Here is an 11,530-nt window from a genome sequence, read left to right as displayed (position 1 = left end):
TGGTTTTCTAGTGATTGACAGCAACAGACAGGGCGTGGTTTATCGTTCTTTCTGATTTTTTCCATACTTCCTTTTTTTTCATCAGCTGTCTTCTTTTTCCAATCATTTCATAGAAGATCAAATCTAGTAATCTGATATCAATTCTGTGCCTCCCACCTCTAAACATCCAAGCAGCATAGCTTGATGGATAATATCATCTAAGTAACATTTAGTATGATGGTTTAGTATGGATACATTTACCTAAATTATGAGTTATGATTGTCATAACGATGAAAAGCTAGCTTTATCCTAGAATTAACTAGTGTAGAAACTTCCAAGATTATGGATAACAAACATTCAGTATTCAGTATGGCTACTAAGGGCTGACATTTCATTTCGATTATATATATCTTCCTTTTGAACAGTTGAGTACACTCGAACGAAATAAAAGCACACGCACAATATGTAGATATAACAGTACAAAACCACAAATGTATAATGAATCATTACGCATAACTTAACGTATACATATTTCAAAACATTTGTTTCGTGAATGTGTAAACACAGCATCAAAAATTACTTCGGAGAGAAGCTTTATGGATTGAGATATCCTTCAATTTTCTAAATCCAGTTGCATATTTCAGCACTTCAAATGCAAACTCTTTGGTGTCAAAATCAGTGTCCTTTGTACAGCAATACGTTTCCACTTTATCCTGCACATACACTATCATCGATGACGTTGTGACATTAGGTTATTGTTTTGATATAATAGCCGCAGTCTAAATATCTTATGAATTGATTTTTTGGTGTGCGATCAAAGGTGAAGACAGAAGAAGTACATTCTTTATCAGTTGAAGTATTAGTACCGTATATATATGTGCATACGTCAGGAAATAATAGACCCTGACACCGACCAGCCTGTACTGATCAATGTTTCGTGCCTAGCTAGAAGCAAGTCAAAGTTTAATGGCTTGCCCCACCATAGCAAGGCCAGTACGTACATGACTTCGGTCACCCTGTCTGTCACTGACGCTAGCCCTTCAAGGTTGACATGTTTTAGACCTATTCATCTTTCGACGGTGTTCTTGTGGGTGAAATGTTACCAAGAGATAAACCCTGTCCTATATTGTGACGGTGAGCTACTATCCTAATTCGTGTCTATGTTTGTCTGTCTGTCTGAAATAGACGGAAAATATACATCTCTTCAGAGCTTGCGTACTCAAACTAATCAACACATTGATGTAGGTTTGACAGGCTGTGCTGTCCACCTGTCCCGCTTCGTCGTAATTGGGTCACCTTTATATAAAGTTCAGTGTTTGAGTTCTACAAAGTTGTCTTATGTTTACTACCTACACCTCATGGATTCTCTTACACAGCTGCAAATAAACAGATACAAGCCCTCCCCAAAGAGGACACGATACTCGTGACGGGAGGGCCCAATGCCGATTAGAGGCCTCAATGTTGTTAATATGAAATGTGGTCAAATATATATGTCGTAAATTTGATTTTCTGAGTCAACAGTGAAATCATGATTCTGGCAAATCACAGGGAGAAGTCCACCGGCTGCACGTGTTAGGTGTCAATTCTACACTGGATGCACTTCACATTGGTAACTATTGGTCAAAACTAGCCCAAACAAGAGAACAAAAGAATGAAGTCTAGAGTGGTAAACACTGTTACCCGAGTACATGTCTATAGCCAATGGTGGTTTGCCCTTTTAAGTTCTAACAGGTACACATATTTAGTGTGTGAAACAGGTACACATATTTAGTGTGTGAAACAATTTGATATACAAGAACAGACAAGCATCTAGCTACAAATCTAAAGACTAACGGTTGTAAAGAATACAAGACAAACAAGAAAGGTTGACCTATTCTGTGCTTATAAATCGGAGTTTATTATAGGAAGTGCAGTAGTTGAGTCGAGAACAGCAACAATTGTGAGGCGTTCCCAAACAGACGACATGTGTTGCACGGGACCGCATGTGTTCTCGCCTAGTGTAATGGCCATGTAATAAGTGTGTCCGTATTTAATACCTGGGTAGCTTTTCACAGATCTAGCGTGGCTCCCGGCGCCGTGCCACGGTCCCGTCCTCCGCCAGCTCCCCGGGCTGTGCCGGGAAATTGCTCTCTCTTTCACGGGGGAAATCGGTCTTGACAAGTGTGCGAACATGATGGAGAGGTGAGGAACATGAGACGTGGTGGGCGAAGGTCGCTCGGCTGCCGGCGCGCCTGTGCGCGTGGGCCCCTCTCAATCAAACAACCACAACGCCAAATCTGACAGCAAATCTGGCTAGACGGAATAGCTACGTAATACATGAATGTTAGCCGAGACAAAATAACAAGTCAAGTCCATTATAATCAATGTTAGTCTTTCTTGTCTATGTCGGAAAACAATGTCCAGTTTCGCAACAATGTTATGACATGTATGTAGATCGAGGTCTAAGAGAAAGTTGGAACGATACGAAATGTATATTTAGTTGTACGATACCTACAATCACGATTTTACAGAAATATGTTTACTTATAGTGTGTCCTCCCGGCCATCGTAATAAGATGATATCTTGAAAGCTTTTCTTTAACAGAGATAAATAAAACTGCAAAAATATGACTAAAGGCCCCAACACTATCATTTTCAATTTATCAAAATAGAAACTTTGAATTAAAACAGAAGAGACCACACCAAGACTATAGGCGCCGGCTTTAGTTATAGCCTTACACAACGCTGACGTCTGTTGTACTAACTATAATTATTCTGATATGTACTTGGCCTTTCTATATCTAGAATCTATCTTCCAAATCTATTAACTGCCAAAATGTATTGTATCTTAAGTTGCATTTTTTCAAATGAAAATGACTACTGCATGAAACCGAAGAGTCCCACCAAAATGACTCTTCTGCTCTGTCCTAAACTTTCAAGTCCAGTCAGTAACTTATTTCTGACCCTTAAAATCCAAAACGATATATGTTACCGTGTATATGTGCATGTACAGACCATTGTTGCAAAATCTTTTCCAACTTGTCTATTAGCTAATCTTGTTTATAATTATAGCATCGCCAAAGTACAATACAGTACAAAGAGCCTCTATGTTAGAAGAACTAACACTATGCTCGTCAGCCCAAATCAGTCTGGACATGTTATGGCTGAACTGCCCGGTACACCTGCTCCTGCTGTTTGTTTAATCTACATTATCACTTTCAGGAAAGAATTAATTAGATTAAAAAAGGACAATGATGACCCAGGGCTTAACACAGGGGAAGGCCATGACCTTGATCCCGACACAGTGATAATGACCTCGCCCCCGATTAAACGGGTATGCATTTCAGGCAGTTCTTGTTCTTGTTAAGGTACTTGGTAAGACCCCTTCTGATGTTTGTTTTGATCGTTTCAGATAATAAAAAAGAAGATAATCAGGTATCTAATACTTGATTCATTCCACAAAATAAGTAAATGATGTGTGCAACATTGATCTGTTGGTGTCAGTTAAGTTGTCGACGTCATATTTGTGATATGTAAACATCACGTTTTCTATTACCCTGTTTTAAGATGAATTTATTTGTTAATTTGGTGTTGAAATGGTTATGTTTGGTTTTGTTTTTGGTGGAAGGAACATGAACGTGAACGTCTGTAGTGAATGAAAAAAAATTACTCATATTTTTCACAGTATTTGTGTAGTAGTTTTAGCTCCCAAATACGTTTGAGTATTTTACTGACATTGATCCAGAGTAAAGCCGTACAAAGTGTTCAGCATTTCCCTGTGTTCTAACCGAGGTCTGAATGAGAATTCCCCGGATTGTTCAGAGTTAGGAAAGGAATGTCTAGATTCATTTGAACTTTGGCTTGACTCTGTATTCCAGCTGTACGGTGCGGTGGTGTGGGTTTCTTGTTGGAGACAGCATCAGGTGGCCTTAATTACTCCCGGACTAGCAGAAACTGTTCTGTGGAAGGCCGGCAGTCTTGGCCAATGACTCCTGTACGGAAGACATGGCGACGTGGCCAAACTTGATACCTCCGCATTGATTGGGAATACATCAACTTCACTCGGTCACAAGTTTGCTCATCAGAACTGTCAGAAATTGTCAGCCCAGCGCCTGACTCCCGTGTTAGGTCGCCTCACCACGACCCGCACTCTGAAACCTAAACAGGCCAGAAAACCTGGGGCGAAATGTTTCAGCTTCCCCGTATATCGGCAGAGTAGCGAGAAAATGTTGGGGTAATTTGCAGCCGTTCTGTCGACGCTGGCCTTGGCGGAGACCGACTTAACGCTGATGAGTTTTGACACATTTCCCTCAGCCGCCTTAACTGTAAACCCGCCTAATGCCGGGAAGGTCGCCCGGTGCCGTGGAGGGCGTGAGAGCTCCATTTGTGGGTGTTTTTCCCTCAGACTCTGGGGGCGACAGCTCAGTTACCAAACGATTACTGCCAATTTCAGACCCAGCCTATGGCTGTTGTCTTATCAAAATTAAGGAGCATTTTCTGCGTTCTTCCTCACCGGTCTTTTCTCGGGTGGAAAGTAGAGAGAGGTTCAAAGATTTGGGGGCGGCATTGTTCTTTGGGCTGTCAAGGGCGTCCGCAAATTGAGTAAATGATGCTACAGTACAGTCAATCAAGTGTATGCCCGGTGCAAATTTGATTCCAAGTCGTCGTATCTGGCAGGTACTCTGATGTGAAGTGTGAAATACACCCTGTAGCAAGAAAGGATCGCTTTAACAAACACATATCAAACCTCCGAGGATCATCAAAGCAATTTTATCCCTTCGCGGCATTAAAGTCTCGGCTATCAAAGGCAACTGCAGGAACCCTGAGCTCAAATAAAATGCCGCATACTTCCCCTAAAAACCCACACAGATACCATTAATCATTCAAATCCCGGATTTAGGATTAATCGATAAGACACCAACAAAGAAACATTTTTCTTTGCTTTTCCTCGATAGATATAGTCTCTGTCTGGAGTAACTTGGAACATTGCAACGGGCTAACTTGAGATACGATATCAGAGTTTTTTATCTCAGAGTTTTTCTATATTCTTATACCGCCTTTTTCGTAGTATGATCAACTTAAGCTCGGATATGACAGACGTTAGCTGTTGTAATGATATGACAGGGATATACGGATCCACGTGAGAGTGATGTTCTGGTGGTGCGCATTAGTGCTATTATGACTGTGTGGGCGGAGAGTTTACACGACCCTCCTGCTGCCAGGGCACCGAGGGGTCGGCGCGCTCGGGAGGAAGTTGATCTCCGCCCGTACGGGATACTCTCCCTGGGCCGCCGATATTTCCTCAGGGACACTTTGAATAGACTAAACTGACTTGGTCTCACATTTTGTTGATTTGCTGCGGATCTATATTGCATGTACGTATAACAGTTGGTCGAAAGTTTCTTAAAGCACATTGCCTCATGCGTATAGAAGAGGCACAAATCAATCGAATTTATTTGTGGTTACAGACTTTTATCCGCTCCCCATTTTTTCATCTTTATCTACATACACACAAAAGCACATATACACGCATAAATACGCATACACATACACACATATACATACACATACACATACACACTCACAAACTTACACACATAAACCATGTATACACTCAACAGGCGCTATCAAACGATTCTGTCAATGAATATTACAACTCATTGATACAATTTGCTTTCTACATTTTAATAAACCCAGAGAGGCATCGTGCTTGTACAACTGCTCATCTTTCTCCTTAAAATATTGAGTCGATCCCTAATGGCTTTATCTGAATTCATGAATAAGTAAACCGAAACTTTCCACAGTTTTAAAAAATCGGAAATTTCAAATAGTGAAGCCATTTAACTTTTAACAAAATTGAGTTGAAATTCTTGTACGTACAATATTTTTGTCCGTGTTGCATGGGGAAACTCTTGTTTCATGTGAGGTTGAAAGAGAAGTAACCGTGCACAGAGTTGGTAGAGAGCAAGTCGTTTGGCTTTCACCATGTCAACGACGGAGCCTTTCAGCGACTTTAACACACGGAAAGTGTAAAGTCTACAGGGAATATCTGCACAGATGGTCGCTCAACAAACTGTCACATTATACAGGTAAACAGCCTTATCCCTCTGCGAGTACTAGTTGTACAGATGCACGTTTGACATATTGTGAGGCACTGCGCTGGATGTTCTGCAGGCGATGTGCCTCGGGGCTTTTGTGCAAGATGTTGCTCAGGTGCAGCTAAGACCCACTGGCGCCATGGTGCACATGTACGTTACACACTTTGTTAGTGTTATGACTTGCAGTTAGACGATGGCAGAAAATGGCATTGTTTCAATGTATCAATAGAGTATTCCTTTCCGCTTTGTGCTTACAGTTTAGAATTCATCAAACCGCATAATGCCATTAATGTCATGCACCCTTTACATTCAACATGTCTGGATAAAGATTCCAACTTAGCCCGAAGAGTGTTATTACTGTTTTAAATTTGACATCTTTTAAAATGTGTCCCTTCGAAGATTTTGTTCGTAGCTAAATAGTGAAATCGGTAATAATTACATTTGCAATGGATTTACATACAAAACAGCCCTTGTGATCAATGTAGCTTTGTTTAGTTCTGACACTCTTTGTTTAGTTGTACACGTTCGAAGAACAAATGAAATGTTACAACTACGAAATAGTACTAAGTACTAATACTTGTATATACCAAAATATACCAAAACTGGGTATTGCAAAAAAAAAGTACGGAAAGTATATAGTAGCTAAGATAAAGCACAGTTTTATTCCATACTGACTGAGGAACGTCTGCTGTTCTGTATCTCCCTTCTCCCCTCTCGGCCATACGTATATATATTGATATGCGCGCCGCCGGAGGCTGGCATCTCCATAATCGCTCACGTAGGACATTATGAAGGTTTGTGGTCCGGCCATCATTTCATGACGATGGTAATCAAGATAAGCCCGCTGCAGTTCTTTATTAGTCCCAATTCTCTGTCCTGGTCAGACGGGAGAGATAGATCATAAAGGTAGGGGTCCATTGGCAAGTCATGCATGCAATACTAGAGGTCAACAGCTTTGAAGTATTTCTCAAAGGCACACGGTATGCATATACCATGCTGGCAGGGGACTACAAAAGGCATGGGCCTCTTTTTAAACTTTAAACGAAACATCGTGCTTCGTGATACTTTCATTAAAATGCATCAACTGGTCCATCACAGTATATCACAACAACTCGTGCAACGGCACGACCAAAACAACGCCACACCTGTTGGTACCAGGTGAGAATGTTATTACAGGTGTACGTAGACCGGTTTGTCAACTACAAACGTGAAGTTTCTTCTATACGATGAATGCATTTTATGTTACGCTCCGCCTGTTTTATGCTGTACTATTATTGTTACACATCGTTCCATATCCTCTTAAGTAGAATTCTACGATTTGTTTTATATTTCTATTTTGTACTTTGTAGTTTACCATGATAGTTGCAGTCTCAGTACTTTTTGTCAATAAAGCTTAATCATCTTTCTCTTTCAGATGAAGGGTCCATCTACTGGCTGTTTGACACTCTTCAACTCCATTTCCACCAAGATTGCTGCCAATGTTTCGTCCTGGTGTAAAAGGATAATTTCTGAAAGATGGGGGTAACAAAGTAAACTTAAATCAGGCAATTGAAAACAAAATTCAATCAATTGGAACTGTATCGGAATTTTCAAGTCCTCGATTCATTCGTTTTAAACGATATAGCCCCAAGACAAACATGAGGTATCCGTGCTAATACCACTCTAATGTATTTTAAAGCTAACTTTGGTGAAAACCCCTAAAGGGATAACTAGGAAATTTGACTGCTTGGTGGGTTTCTTTCGGATAAGAATGTTGCAAGACCTTGCAAGTGATGGGATCTTATGGCAAACGATCCTGTGCTGTTTGTAAACAATGCGTCAATCCTATTGATAAAATTGAGAAATAATCTTCATTAGATAAAGATTGGTATGCTCATAGTAGGTTCATAAGGAGAAGGGTCTTCATTTTTGTTGCTTCCTAATGTTAACAAGAAAGTATTTTACAAAATAGAAATAGAAAGACTTCTTGTTACGTAACGTTTGGCACAGTTCCACAGATACACATGGCGAGCGGTTAGCTAGAACAGGAGGTACACTCTGCTGACGTCATCGTTCGTATGTGACTCCAAAATCGAAGGTATTCAGATACTTGCAATTGTGCCCTAACAGTACGACAACGATTCCTTCATTGCACAGATTCTAGAAAGTTGGTAATTTGTAAGTTGTGTATGTTTTGATCACAGCTCCGTCTAACCTTAATACGTTAGGGTGCTTTATTGTTTTACCAGAATAAAATGAAGTGTTTTGATTGCTGTGACGGACATAAACAGCTCAAAATCGACGTATTTATCACAGCGTCCGCCTAACTTAATACTTTAAGGCACTTTATTGGTTTTACGAGAGGAAAATGAAGCGTTTTGATTGCTGTGACGGACATAAACAGTTCATGCCGCTCATGTGTTATCAAAACATCTGGAAAATACTTTATCAAAGATTAGTGGAAACATTCTATCATCTTGCGATCATTCATGTCTTTGATAAAAGAGACCGCCTTCTTTCCTTCCTAATACTTCAGGCATTCTCGGTTCTCACAAGTTTGCAAATGATTCAACCTGGTCAGATTCGCCTGAGGACAATGTCAACATCAACATCAACAAAAGCACGTGTAGCAGATTTCCAGGCTAGAATCCTAACGGCTTCGTTTGTAGAATAACGCCTAATTAAGCGATTTTATAGTCTACAAATTCTACCTTAAAGTATTCTTTAGATTGTCTCATTACAGTAGTACGAAGGGATTCATAACTGCATCATTGAATAAGAGTATATTTCTTAATAATAAGGAGCAGGCCTAGCGCCGGAGGACCTTTCGGCGATGACCGGGCATACCGATGTCCGAGTCTGATGACTGATGGCAGCAGGTGGGCGTCCTTGTCACGTCAGTTCTCTCGGCGAGCAGTGCAGGGGCAGCCCGGCACTTTGTTCTCTCCGACCGGGTATGCACATAGTCCCTTTTGGGGAAACTGGATCGACAAAAACCTCGATAGTTTACGAGATCTGTCTTCGGGTCGGAAAGATACTCGGTCGGGACAGGTGGTTTGTTACGCAACAGCAGGCCTTTTCCTCCCAAGCAGGACTCATAAATTGAGATGGACGTAATCTTAAAGACGCAATCAAGACATTAACGACAAATGGGGGATTTGAGTTTTGCACGCAACTTTGCGTGTTAGGACGTCCGATGGTCGAGCAGTACCATATAAAGAAAAAAAAGTTATTAGCTGGATATGCGCGTGCTTGCCCGAAACAGAACTTGGTTAGACACTAAATGTTGTTGAAGATGTGAAGTATTTTCCCACTTCGTTTTGCGTTTGAGCTGCGTCTAAATTAAAAGTAGGCACATAGTACATGATAATTCATCATAATTTCAAAATTTTGCTTTGTAGTTCGATTGATGCATTTGTTTCTCTTAGAAGCGTGATATAAATGTAACGTGTAATCATATTTTTAAAAAGCCGGCCAAGGGGTATCCTGGGGAGCGAGTTAATCTCGTCATTTGCGTAAACAACCAAAGTATACTTTCTGTAAGGATCTCAATTAGTGAGTTGATGTAAATAACTTTTTTCGACTGTTTCTGAAGAAATGCAATTTTATATTTCTAAAGATTAGCCTCATTCTCATTTGCTTTTTCTTGTAATCTTTGCGCTTTCCCACTGATTGTAGGAGTCACCTAGCGACTTACTGAGAAATCGCACCCTTTAAAGCGCGCAGCAAGTGGCTGTGATTCTACTCTGATAGCAGCTGCTCTTTTCTTACCATGCTGTAGAAAATTAATATTAAACGCGAGAATGTAAAAAAATGCCTGCAGGTATAGAGTTTACGATAATCGTACCTTTTCTCACATTACATCTAAAATGCCGCGCATTTTCTGCTGGCCATCTTGACCTGAAAATGTGCACTCATCAAACGCTTGAAGCCACTCCCAACATCAAGCTGTTCAAATATCTCTTTAAAGTAAGAAGGAACCATACTTGGTCATCAAGGTGTAACGGGCGGATTCAGGAGAGGGTAAAGTTTTGCGCAGATAACAGGCAGTCCCAGGTCGGGCACATTTGGCTTACTCACAAACGGTAAAACGTTGTCCACCTGCCGTTATCGGACCAGAGCTCACGGCGCCTACATTCCAATTGTCATCCTCGCCAGCGGCCAATCTATAAAAACAGTTGGCACTTGGATTGATGGCCATATCATACGCTCATTTTCTGGGCGCTGAAGATCCCGCCAAGATCCATTAAATAGCCCTGCCTTATCGGATGTTGAGTGCTGTTGCTGATTCCCTGTCTTGATATAATGGACCATTCCCCGCGGAATTCCACACACCTCACATAAATCAGGACCTTCTGTGTAATAAACGGCGTGAATCATTTTTCTGCTCCTGTCCTGTTCGGTCGATGAAAAGTTATTATCATTCTCTAGCTCTTTGAAGTTCATGCCTGTGTGGACAGTGATGCGTAAATGGTATATCGGTCTAGGACTTAACCTCTGCAATGCAAAATGGGGTAAATATGCAACACAGGATACCATGCGTTAACTTTTTGCCCCTGATGCAACTGTTAAAACACTTTTGAGTCGTCTTGACAAACTGACTTAAACTGACATGATCGTTTTAAAAAACGATCATGGGGGTCAGGCGGCCAGCCATAGCTAGAACATCTAAACCGAAAAGTGACGACAAAGAATTATCGATGTTAAACTTCGGAACTTTTCTATTAGACCTCTACATAATTTGTGAGAGAAGGGACTGGCATACCGCAAGCAAGCTTAAAATTGCTAAAGCTGACATCAAAACTGACGCAGACTGAGAATGTCATATTTGAGATACGCTTACATTCGTCCTAGGTCGTCATACGATGTCGTAGAATTTTTAAACAGGCTGTGACAGAAACAGACAGTGACCTAAGACATCAGTCCCTACAGACATCAGACAGCCTTCCAAGCCATAAAGAACCTGCTGAATTTGTTTTACCAATCATATAAGACTATCCCAAGAATGCCCTCAGTTTGGATCGGACGACAATCGTGCCTCAAAAGGCAACCGCTCAAAGTTTTCTGTTTTTACACACAGCTTTAGAAGACAGCGCAGTATGACAGGTGCTACGTATATAGGCAGAATGAAAACAACATTGACAACATAACATGGAGTACTGTGTCTGTTCTAACTGGACTCTCCCACCACCTCTTGGATTTCTAAAAGTTGTGTACGCCGTCTGTTCTTATAATCGATGTAAGTGGTGTCATACACACAAAAAAGTTATGATACATCATGTTTATCTCCGCTGCTACTCTTTATGTGCTGTCTGGCGCGGGCTAATCAACGATTGATGTCTTATTCGCGTAGGTGATAAAAAGTCATCAAAGGACTTAAGTACGGTAGGATTTTCTGTCAAACTTCTGGGTGTAAAACGATGGTTTGGCCCGCGGCCGTCATCAGGCGGGATTTGGCCGGTCTTCTCTCCGCAGAGGGCTGGCTGGGAAGATGAC

The sequence above is a fragment of the Branchiostoma belcheri genome, unplaced genomic scaffold, assembly GCF_001625305.1.
Source record: "Branchiostoma belcheri isolate BF01 breed outbred unplaced genomic scaffold, Haploidv18h27 scaffold79, whole genome shotgun sequence".
In the NCBI taxonomy this organism is placed as follows: domain Eukaryota; kingdom Metazoa; phylum Chordata; class Leptocardii; order Amphioxiformes; family Branchiostomatidae; genus Branchiostoma; species Branchiostoma belcheri.
This window is presented reverse-complemented; position numbering follows the sequence as displayed.